Source organism: Octodon degus, unplaced genomic scaffold, assembly GCF_000260255.1.
Source record: "Octodon degus isolate 3935 unplaced genomic scaffold, OctDeg1.0 scaffold00211, whole genome shotgun sequence".
NCBI classification, from domain to species: domain Eukaryota; kingdom Metazoa; phylum Chordata; class Mammalia; order Rodentia; family Octodontidae; genus Octodon; species Octodon degus.
The window spans coordinates 4,277,432-4,289,799 of record NW_004524787.1 but is presented as its reverse complement, the minus strand read 5'-3'; the positions used below and the strand labels follow the sequence as shown (position 1 = coordinate 4,289,799).

The 12,368-nt window shown below is 34.3% G+C and overlaps 1 non-coding gene across 1 annotated transcript; it reads right to left on the bottom strand.

The window, feature by feature from the left end:
• Positions 1–108: 108 nt before the first annotated feature.
• LOC111813680 lies at positions 109–215 on the bottom strand. The gene has a single exon (XR_002818869.1). It is a non-coding gene; the product is annotated as a U6 spliceosomal RNA (small nuclear RNA).
• Positions 216–12,368: the final 12,153 nt, after the last annotated feature.

Genomic DNA, 12,368 nt, shown 5'->3' with positions numbered 1-12,368 from the left:
AAACATCTTAGGCATAATAAGGAACAGGTATTTTTCATCAAGTATTGATATGTTGAACCTTAAGTCCCTACATAATATGATAAAGAACATTTAAAAATTAGATTATATAAAAATATGGAACGCTTCACGAATTTGCGTGTCATCCTTGCGCAGGGACCATGCTAATCTTCTCTGTATCGTTCCAATTTTAGTATATGTGCTGCCGAAGCGAGCACATAGATTTCTAAATTTCTTCGTTAAAAAAATCTAAATATTAAAACAGATACACTAAATCTCCTGGAAGAGAAAGTAGGATGAAATGTTGAAGACAGAGGTGTAAGCATACAGTTCCTGAACAAATATCAAAGTGCACAGGTAACACTTGAAAGAATAAACAACTGGGATCTCATCTTATTGAGAAGTGTTTGCACTACAACAGAAAATACCAAAAGAATAAAAAGACAACCACAAATTTGGAAAACATCTTAACTAATAAGCACTCAGACAAAGGTCTTTATCAAAAATTTGCAAAGAACTAAAAAACATTAGGGCCCTAAAATTTAAAGACTCAATCCAAAAATGGGCATCCGAGATGAACACACAATTCTCAAAGAAATTCTAGAAGTCAATAAATACATGAAAAAATGTTCCAAATCACTAGCCATTCATGAAATGCAAATTAAAACAACATCGAGATATCATCTCACCCCAGAAAGAATGGCTATCATAAAGAAATCAACCAACAACAAATGTGGGAGAGGCTGTGGGGAAAAGAGAACTCTTCACTGCTGGTGGGAATGTAGATTGATGCAATCATTATGAAAATCAGTGTGGATACTTCTTAAAAAATTAGAACCGATAAGTCCATTCAAACCAGCTATTGCCCTACTGGGGATTTTCCAAGAGGAACTGAAAACATCATATCATAGTGAAATATGTGTTCCTATGTTTATAGCAGCACAATTTATGATAGTCAAATCTTGGAAGCCAGCAAAATGCCCCTCATCTGAAGAACGGATGTAAAAATATGGAGTTTTTACATGATTGAGTACAACTCAGCTATAAAGAATGAAAATTTGAGGTCTTCATATATAAAAGGATGCCACTAGAAGACATACTCATAGGGGCCAGGGAGATGGCTCAGTAAGATAAGCGTTTGACTGGCAAACGCAAGGATCTGAGTTCAATCCCCGGTTCTGGAAAAAAAAAAAAAAGATATACTCATAAGTGAAATAAACCAGTCCCACATGCGAAAATATTGTATAGTCTCCCTAGTGTAAAAACTCAAAAGCATAAATAAAAATTGAAAGGTATAACACAATTAAATACAAAGCAAGAACATAAGGATTAAATAATGTAGAGAGGGCAAGGAGAAAAGCTAGGAAAGGGCAAAAACATACATTTATAATACACAAGATGGTTAAGACAAGGTTCCTGAGAATCTCCATCAGGTTTTTGAAACTAGAAGTTAATTGGTAGGATTCTTATCCTGAGTAACTATATATGCATATACTGTGAACTAAGAAACTACACCGAGGATAGCAATGTGTAATCATAGGGGCATTCTTGGAATGCCTGTCATACTGGTCTTCTAAATGTGTACTGCTTCTAACGTCGTATCAATTATTGCTATACTCTCTCTCATGTAAATGTTTTCTTTTTAAATGTAATAAAAGAAAACAAGAGATAAGAAATAAAATGTCATAGGATTGTCCTGCTACAATGTTTTATATGATTTGATTTCTAAATTTCTGTGTAAAAAATTTGATATTGTTTATTTTTATTTTTTCACATTCTATAGGGTTTTAAATTTAGCATATCAATGATTGTTGGAAAATATTTGTCCATGTTATGTCTAGGGCATTTGATATTTAGACAGAAAGTGATGTTAAACTCAACTTCCTGTGATATAGGGTAATAATATCATTGAGCTTCTCTTCTGGATGTTTAACAACTGAAGTTTGCAGACCAAACTTAGAGAAAAAGAAGGGCTACAAAGATAGCCAATATTTTTGCCTTAGCCCTTCAAGGTCAGTTAGGAATCAGGACATAAGTGAACCTGTACTGTAACATCCTGTAACTCAGTGGTGTCCCAAATTTTCTGATTTAGGAGATTATGGGGCCACAGAAGAAAGTGATCTAAAATGTAGAGTGTGCCTAAAGATAATCACATGGAGAGAAAACATTCTCTTAGGATCTCACAGAGAGCAAATTGGTCAAGCAATGGCCATGACTCATCCATATGAGTGACGCTTATTAATGATCTACAAAGTACTGTACATGGTTTAAGGGTAAATCTTGAGGGGATTTGTCTGACCTTGTCAGATACAAAAGTTACATCTCTTGTTATATAGGTCTTTCTTCATCTTGGTCTTAACTGTCCATCAGAAAAGTATAAACATGAGGTATAAAAAGTAAAACCATATTAATATACTGAGCTGTAAATGACTCAAGTCAACAACTTCTGACATTGCCAAGTCAACAATTTCTGGCATTGGTTCTGCTGATAACCCACTACTATTACTGACTATTGGAATGAAAAAGGGGATATAAATAAAGAACCATTTGTAGTTAAAAAATTATATCTTTATATACAAAATAGGACAGATATACAGCTACGTTCTCTTAATTCAATGAGAAGAAAGACTTGTGTTAATAGTGTTTAGACAAGATATCATGTCTGCATCTTGTACTCTGAATAACTACTATGAACACAACAATATTCTATGTATTAATTATTGTAACTGTCCTATTCACCTGTTTTGGAATTGTCTCATGGATATTTCTTTCTCCTTACAATTAATTTTAAAAATGATGAGAAGGAACACAAATTAAGTGAACTTAATTTGTTTGATACACAACTAGAAAATAAAATGCAGATACATAAGCATAGGTCTATCTGATTCCAAACACTCTGGGGTTTTTTAATCAACTATTCTATTTTTTTATTTCCATTAGGTCAAGTGAATTATTTCTTTAGCAGCTACTGTGGTCCAGAAATTATTCTAATTGTTACAGATATATCTATAAAGAAAACAAAAAAACTATCCCTTGTCTCATGAAGTTTCATTCTTGTTGAGATTAAATAGTTTTATTTAAATAACTAGTAATCTAATTAGAACAAAGACCAAAACCACTTTTAATGCAACATCCCCATGTAAAATTTTTATTCTCCTCTCATGCAGCCTCTCCCCAATTAAGTCTGAGGACTGTGGATTACTCAGCTTGACATATTGCAGTGTTTTATGTTTTCCTGAGGTATATCTTCTTTTGTAGGTCATGTAGATTTCATTAAAAAGCTGAAAATAAGAGATTAATGTAGTCAAGTGTGTATGAAGTATCTCATAGAGACTCATGACCAAAAACTCATGGCTCATTTTTGAACAGTATTAGGACCTGCAAGGAAGATTCTATGAGATTTTTTAATAAAAGTAAGTCCTTAGAATATAGTCAATGTATAAATCTTTTTATTTATTTATTTATTTATTTGAGAGAGAGAGAGAGAGAGAGAGAGAGAGAGAGAGAGAGAGAGAGGTCTGCTCAGCCCACCAGGGGGCAGGGCTGGCTGGCATGTGGTGCTGGGGGATTGAATCGCGGTCCCTGATGCTTTTGCTAAGCTTGTTCTAAGTAGGTGCTTTAGACCACTGAGCCATCTCTCCAGCCCCCAATGTATAAATCTTGAAGAAACAGAAACTGATTTTCCTTACCATTTCACTTAATCTCATATATGAAATATTTAAACAGCACCAGTCTCATGAGAATGGCTTTCCAATTGTGCTCTTCTCTGATATTTGTATTCCATTTTAATATATTTTATAGCAATGTCTCTAGTGCAAAATCGACATTAGTGATCTGCATAAAACCCTTAATTTCATAGGGCCCAGCCCTATCTACTTTAGTTCAGTCCCTATCTTAATCTGGGGACTGATTTCCTTGTGACTGTGTGGTTAAATTTTCATTGAGCCCTTGTTTTGCTCTAAATTTTATGACGTTAACTTTTAACCTCTTATCCTTTAACAACACAGCAGTCAACTCCAGTCCTATGTTAACTGTTGAAACTCTGCCCAAACAACTGAATTATCTCTTTGAACACGTGCTGAAGCCAGTAGCAAATGCTTAAAGTGTTATAAATATCAATACACATAAAAATACACTTGTATCTAAAATTAATAGGAAAAATATATTAACTATAAATAATATTTGTAAAGTATTATATTAGCTATTTTGGACCAAGCTCACTCAGTGCATGAATCTTGCATGTTTTATGTATCTTTGTATTTCACTACACTCACCAAAATGCCTATAACTTAATACAGTACTCTATTTTCCTCTCTATAGTCTTGTAATAAATATTTCTCAAATGTCTTTTGTTACTCCCCTAAGCCATTGAGGAGATTTGTGGAGACTACTCAGGTGCCTTAATTATCACTAATAAGTTGTTCAAAATATTCATATTTGTCGTGAGAGTGGTGACACACTCTTTTAATCCAAGAACTCAGGAGGCTGAGGCAAGAGAATTGCCATGAGTTAAAGGACAACCAGGGCTACATAGTGAGTTCAAGTCTATTCTGAATTGTCTAGTGATATCATGTTTTTCAAAAAGTCACTCTCAAAGATGTATGTGTAAATTGCTCATCACATCAGTATGTGTAATTTAAAAGTTGAAATCAACTTGAGTAGTAAAGAGAAAATTTGAATGAAATATGTTTTCATTCAAGGAAATACAGATACTGATGTTGTGATTTTGCAAAGAAGAATTATATGCCATACCTTACATTATTTAGAAAATTAGATTGAAAAATAAGACTTACATAAATATTCCAAATGAGAATTCCCATCATTAATGGATTATTTGTATATCCAAAAGCAAAAGGATCATAATATCATTTTGAAAAACATAACAGATCAGCGTTTGATAAAACTGCTAAAAGGGTATTAGCAGAATATTAAGATATTTATAATTTTGTTTCTTTGCTTTACAAATGATTTTAACTTTTCTTCTGACGTTCAACTTTCCAATATTTATTTAATTATAATGAATTACCTCTGCAGTTACACAAAATAACAACATTTGAAAAAATATTTCTTTAGTTTTTTGGTAAACATTTATATTTTTTTCGGTTTTTTTTTCTAATCCTAACCCTAACCTTAACCCTAACCCTAACCCTAACGCTAACCCTAAGCTTAAGGTAAACATTTTCTTGTCAAGCAGAAAAATTCAGACTCATTCCATTGACTTTAAAGCCAAACTTAGGCTTGTAGATTAGAACTGATGATAGTGTTATTTCCCACACGTCTCTGAGAGTGTGACTCTTTGAAGATTTTTTAATCTTTTCATGTTATGTTATTTAAGGAGTATAAACAAAAAGAAAAGCATAAACATAAAGCAAAAACAAAGACAGAAACAGAGTAACATAGAACAAAACATATGGTATAGATATTCAAAATAAGAACAACAAATAAACAATGGCTATAATGTATACTTATGGTCAAATCTGATGCTCAAATTAACAGATACAGGTATCCAAGTTTGGACAAGTAATTGAACATTAATAATTGCTTTCAATAAACAATTTTTCTTGTCTTTTTCATTTTTTAAAGAAATTTGTCAAGGAGATAGCTCAGTAGAAAAAGTGCTTTCCTGGCAAGTGCAAGAGCCTGAGTTCAATCCCCAGTTGCACCAAAAAAAGAAAAACAGAAATTTGTTTTGGGCCAGCCAGATAGCTCAACAGATTAAAGTGCCTGCTTAGACAGACTCAAGGGCTAGGGTTCAATCCCCAGACTGCTGTACCAGACCCACTTCTGGAGTGCACTGAGACGTGATTGAGACTGGGCATGGTGGTACACACCTGTAATCCTAGCACTGTGCTGAAAAACAGGAGGATCACTATGAGTCCAATCTGTACAGTGAGACCCTGTAGACCTTGTACTAAATATTTTTTTAAAATTTATTTTAAAAACATATAATCATAATTGATAAGATACTGGAAACAGTATACATTTAGAAGAACAAGATGAGAGGTATTCAATCATGGTTTTTGTACTGCACATTGCTGTATTTGATGTAGTTGTTCAGATTACAAATATTAGCATATAGAGTTAGTAGTACAATCATGTCAGCTTTCATAATATATATATATATATATATATATATATATTTCAATTTTTTCTATCACTTTTCCTTTCACTCATTTTCATTATTTGTTCCTTATGTTCAATTTTTTTCTGTTATACTATATATATATAAAATATCTTTCAGATATTATTTATTCTTTCTGGTTCCTATACAAGGTAGACAATACAGTATTTACACAGGTGGTGCTGATCTATCTCACTCATGAGTATAGTCTGTAGTTGTATACATTTAACTATAAAGGCCTCAATTTTGTCTTTCTTTGTAGGTGAATAATAACCCATTATTTAAAAATACCGCAACTTTTTTAACCATTCCTCAAGAAATTGGCATTTTGGTTGTTTCCAAGATTTGGCTATGACAAACTGTGCTGTTATAGACATGGGTACACATATATCATTGTGGTATGATGTTTTCAGTTCCTTTGGAAAAATATTCAGAAGGGGGATAGCTGTCTTAAATGGGACCTCCAACCCTAGTTTTTTAGGAGTCTCCACACAAATTTCCACAGTGGATGTACCCATCTACATTTCCACCAGCAGAAGAAAAAGGTTAAATTTCCCCCATGGCCTTTCCAACATTTGTTACTAGTTGATTTTTTATGGCAGCTGTTGTTTCTTTGGTGAGATAGTATCTTAATGTTGTTTTAATTTGCATTTTTTAAATGACCAGGGCTATGGAACACTTTTCCATGTATTTATTTACCATTTGACTTTCTTTCTCTGAGATGTGTATATTAATTTCAGATAGCCATTTCTGGAATGGATCTTTGAATTTTATGGGTGTCATTTTTTAAAAATTCTTTATATATTATACATGGAAGTCTTTTTGTCTGAGTGATAGTTCACTCAGGCTTTTTCCCAATTTGTGGGATGACTTCTCACTCTGTTGGTGATCTCTTTTTATGTGCAGAAACTTCATAAGATGAGATCTTATTTGTTGATTCTGATATGAGGTTTTCAGTTCTCCTGGTAGTATTTCCAGAAGGAGGATAGCTGAATTGAATTGGATTGCCAATCCTAGTTTATTGAGGAGTCTCCACCCTAATCTCCATAATGTTGCACTAGTCTACACTCCAACTAGCAGGGGAGAAGTGTTCCTTTTTCCACACAGCCTCTCCAACACTTATTGTTGGTTGATTTCTTTATAATAGTCATTTTTTCTGGGGTGAGATGGTATTTCAGCGTTGTTTTAATTTGCATTTCATGAACAGCTAGTAATATGGGGCATTTTTTTCATGTATTTATTTGATTTTTGTATTTCTTTCTTTGAGAAGTAAGTGTTCATCGTAGATGCCCATTCCTGGATTGGGTCTTTAAATCCTGGATCCCTAATGTTTTTAGTTCTTTATAAATTCTAGAGAATAGACCTTTGTCTGAGTGCTTATTAGTAAAAATTTTTTCCAAATTTGTGGGTTGTCTTTTAACTCTGTTGGTAATTTCCTTTGACATGCAAAACTTCAAAATAAGAGAATGTCCAGTTGTGGATTCCTTCAAGTATTTCCCATGCAGTTTGATTTTGTTCATTAACTGTTTGCTTACCCCTATGTCTTTAAGAATTCCACTTGCTTTCTCTTCCAGGAGATTTAGTGTTTCTGTTTTAATGTTTACATCTTTAATCCACTTTGACTTTAGGTTAGTGCATGGTGATAGACGCAGGTCAAGTTTTAGTTTTCAGCGTGTAGAGAGCCAGTTTTTCCAGCACTATTTGCTAAAGAGACTATCTTTCTTCCAGTAAGCACGTTTGGCACCTTTGTCAAAGATAAGATGGCTGGGCGTGTTTTTCATTGCATCTGAGTCTTCTACTCTATTCCATTGATCCTCAGATCTACTTGTTTGTCAACACAATGCTGATTTTATCACAGTAGCTTCGTAGTATAATTTGAAGTCAGGAATTGTAATTCCTCCTGCGTTGCCTTTGTGCCCCAGGATTGCCTTTGCTATTTTATGTTTTTTCTGGTTCCAAATTAATTTTAAGATTGATTAAAATTGATTAGAAAATAAAGTCATTGGATGCAAAAATATACTCGCGTTAAAGCATTTTATGATTCTCTAAGTCTTTGAGATATGTTGGTAATATTTTGATAGGGATTGCAATAAATCTGTAAAACAATTGTGCAATTATGGCCATCTTCACAATGTTGGTTCTTCCTATCCAGGAGCATGGAATATCTTTCCATTTTCTGAAATCCTAGCTTAGACAACCGAGCTATCTCCCCAACCCTCTCACTGGAGTTGTGACAATTTGATATTTCCCCTAAGAAGGTGGTTATAAAACGAGAAAGCTTTGGGCCCTTCTCTTTCTGGTTCCTGATTTGGGAAGTGATTTTTCCTTTAGATATGCTCCATTATGCATCATCTGGCATGAGACCGTTTTGGTAGTCTCTAAATTCCACTGAGTCTTTAGTCTCCAAAAATGTGAGTTCTTTTCTTTGTAATTAGCCTCAGGTCTTTAGGTATAGTTGAAAAAATTTCTATAAAATCTTCAAGAAAAACAAACAGAGGCTAGAAAATTGAGAATCTAGGCAAGCTTACTTAAGTAGGATCAGTCTTAGATCTTCATGGTAATTATCTGAGCTATTATTTTATGGGAACAGAGTTATAGGATAGAGTGAGGCAAAAGCTGGAAAATATAAGCCCTGAGGCTTAAAATGCTTTAACGTGGGTATATTTTTGCACCCAATGACTTTATTTTCTAATTGTTTTCCTTTAAAACATGTAAGAGGCAGAACACCCACTTAGGCCTCCCTCTCTCAGACAGATGCTTTCTTTCCCTCAATAAATATATTCTGCTTATAACCTCTATTTGTTCCTAAAATTCATTCTTCAGTTTTAGAGAACACAAACTCATCCCAGGTACCTTTCAAGACGGGAGTTTCATTTTTCCCCTATATCATTTGGAGCTCCCTGTATCACTTTAAGGTTCCCACCAAGATCATTGGACAAAGATATGAGTTTGCTTTTCTTTCATAGATTCTGGATTGGGACTTGCTTAAGTAACATTTTTTTCCATAAATTTAATGAGAAACAAATAGCAATGAGACAGTTTCAAACCAAACTGGTAGGCCAGTTTCAATAATTAACACATTGCATGCATTCTTCCTAGTGGTTAATTGCTGTACAAGATGCAGACATGATATCTTACTTACAAACACCATTAGAACAAATCCCTCTATTCATTAAGAGAATGTAACTGTATATCGATCCTAGCTATTTGAATACACAGATACAAAATGGACATTCATCTGCATCCCTTTTTTGTTGTTAAGTTCTGTTATTTGAATATTATAGGGGTAACATGTTTATGCTTCAAATGTTGATATGTCTTCGACCATTGCTCATAATTGTTCGTGCTTTGACTTATACAGTTTTGTATCACATAGTTTTGTTAAAATTGTGTACAGTTGCTTATGCTTTGTCTCTTATATGATTTTGTTAAAATGTTTGTCAAAATATTGTTGGTAAATCTAAGCTAAAGCATGCAAATGTTAAAGGTTATGATATTTTTATAATGGGACATTTTATGACTGTATTGTACTTGTATATGTTGCATTTGAACTAGTTCCTAAATGTACTGGTATTCCTTGCTCAACTTTAGACAATAGCACTAGAGAGAGTAATGGCAGTAAGCCTCCTAGTGGATTTTATGTAAACCTCTATAAAATGGGACCTTTAAATCTAGCTCAGACTTAGAAAATATACATGCCTGTATATGAAACATAGGACTCCTTTTGCCAACTAAATGACATTAGGTCAGCAACTGTTCTTAAAGACTTTGAGGACAGGTTTTGCTGCGATAGATTGGCTCTGATTCCCCTCTACATGGTAGAGGAAATGTCAGGCTTGCTCTGTTTCAGTTTTCTTTCTTTGATTTTACTCCTAATTTTCCCACCTCCTTGTACTTTCTTTATAAGAAGCATGTAAAATTAAGAAAACTGTAGACTGTTCCAACTACATGAAGCCCTTAGAAAATCAGCATTAGTTAATTATAAAGACAGGGAAGTCATTTTAGAAAGAGGACACATACCCCGTCTCTGCATCAGATGAGACAAAGAGGAACTATGCCCATTCAGGAGTACACATATAAAAGCCATATACTGATTTAGTGTTCTGGGAAGGTCTCTTTTGGGAAGCTGAGCATGAGACAGAGAAAACCAACTTCTGGGTGACACCAGAAGGAGGTATGTCATAATTGAGCACAATATAGGCTCAAAACACATTTAGTGTGAGGGAGGATCTCCAATCTTTTCTCCTAGGTCTAGTTATCATTTAGGTGCATAAGAGATAAGTTGTAGACTTTAAAACCTTTACTGTAAGGTGCCAAGTAATCTTTTTCAGGCTTTTAACTATGCCTTATAGAACTGAGACAAATAGTGGTTACTCTGCTAGCTAGTAAATGCTCCTAGAGCATCTGCCACTCTTTGAAGCAGAGGACAGGTTTCCCCAGCTATTTTTTTGGTGAATCCCCATTGAAGCCAATGGATTATGGAATACTGACCAGAGAAACTGTTGGAATCCTTCTGGAGACTAATTTCTGGTTGTGTGGGCCAACAGAAATTGAGCACATCTGAGGTGTTATGGCCTGGCTACTCTCTGAAGGATACCTAAAGGTGCTTGGTGGAAACCAGCTCCTGACCACTAAAAGATCTCCACTTACCTATTGTTCTTTTATCGCTCTTTGCTAACAAACTAGAAGTTCTCCCTAAGTTTTTCAGTAGAACCACTTAATTCAGAAATTAGGCTGAGACAGCTTGTAATAGTTTATGCTCTACAGCAGCTATCAAACAAATGATTTACATCTGAGCTTTACACTAAAAGATTTTTGTCAGCTTTAAAGTTTTACCAACATGTAAAATGTGATGATAGGTGATAAAAGATGTTTAACTTGTGAGCTTCAAATTTAAATCTTGCCAGTTGCTAAAAATGTTTACCTAAGTGATTAGGTAGAAAACACAAGTGTCTGGAGTCTTAGCTCAGTGCACAGGGCCAAATCCTTCCATCTAATGATTCTGTCTCTAGAAGAGACCTTTGTAGCCTGAAAACTGTTCACTTCGTATAGCCCTTTTTAATACCATGATTATGCTTTCTTATGCACACATTCCAGTCACCAGATCAATTGTAACTTACATTCACAAATATTCAATAAGAATAAGTGAAGGGTTTGTGAGATATTTCATGACATAGAAATCGCGCACCAGTTCATGGGTGGATAGGCTGGTGGGCTCTTATCTCCCTTCTCTCCAACACGAGCATGTACCTGCTCTGGAGAGGGCTACTCAGGGAAACCTGGGTGGAGAAATTAATTAGAAAGAAGCTAGGGACCCCCAAAAAGGTAATTTCTATTGAATTATAGGTTATTTCACAGTCAAAGTCTCTTACACCTTTAGAATTCTTCAATTAGGCACCAGAAGCCATTTGATCCATACATGCTAAAAAACACATTTAATCCAAATGGAATGAAAAAGAAAGTATCAATTATGACACTATTTTATAATGAGAAAGATACTGTAAAAAGGAAAATGGTTGTTTTTTTTTACAAAAAGTCTTACATTTGATTTTGTTTGCATTAACAAAGTTATTTTTACCTAGTTTTATTTTTTTTGCATTTTTCCCATAATTTTATCGATAAACAAATAGCAATGAGAAAGTTTCAAATCAAATTGGTAGGACACTTTCAATAATTAACACATTGTATACATTCCTCCCAGTGGTTAATTGCTGTACAAGATGCGGACATGATATTCTATCTACAAACATCATTAGAACAAATCACTCTATTCATTAAGAAAATGTAACTATATATCTATCCTAACCACTTTGAATACACAGATACAAAATGGAAATTCATCTGTATACCCTTTTTTTTGTTAAGTTCCTTTATTTGAATATTATAGGTGTGTAAACTCAGCAAAATAATCTAAAAGAGTTCAGTAGTCCATAATAGTACTAGGTCTTCCGCTTAACTGGCAATGTCAGAAACTGTTGACCTGAGTACCCTACAGCTCAACATAACAGCATGGCTTTACTTCTTATATTTCGTTTTTATGCTTTTCTGCTGGGTGGTTAAGACCAAGGTAAAGCAGGACCTATGCAACAAGAGTTGTAGCTATTGGGTCTGAGAAGGTCAGTGAAATCCCCTCAGGATTTATCCTGAGATTCTGTACCTCAGATTGTAGAACATTTGTCAGTGTCAGCCATATGGATGAGTCACGGCCATTGCTTGGCCAATGTGCTCTCTGTGAAAGCCTGAGAGAATG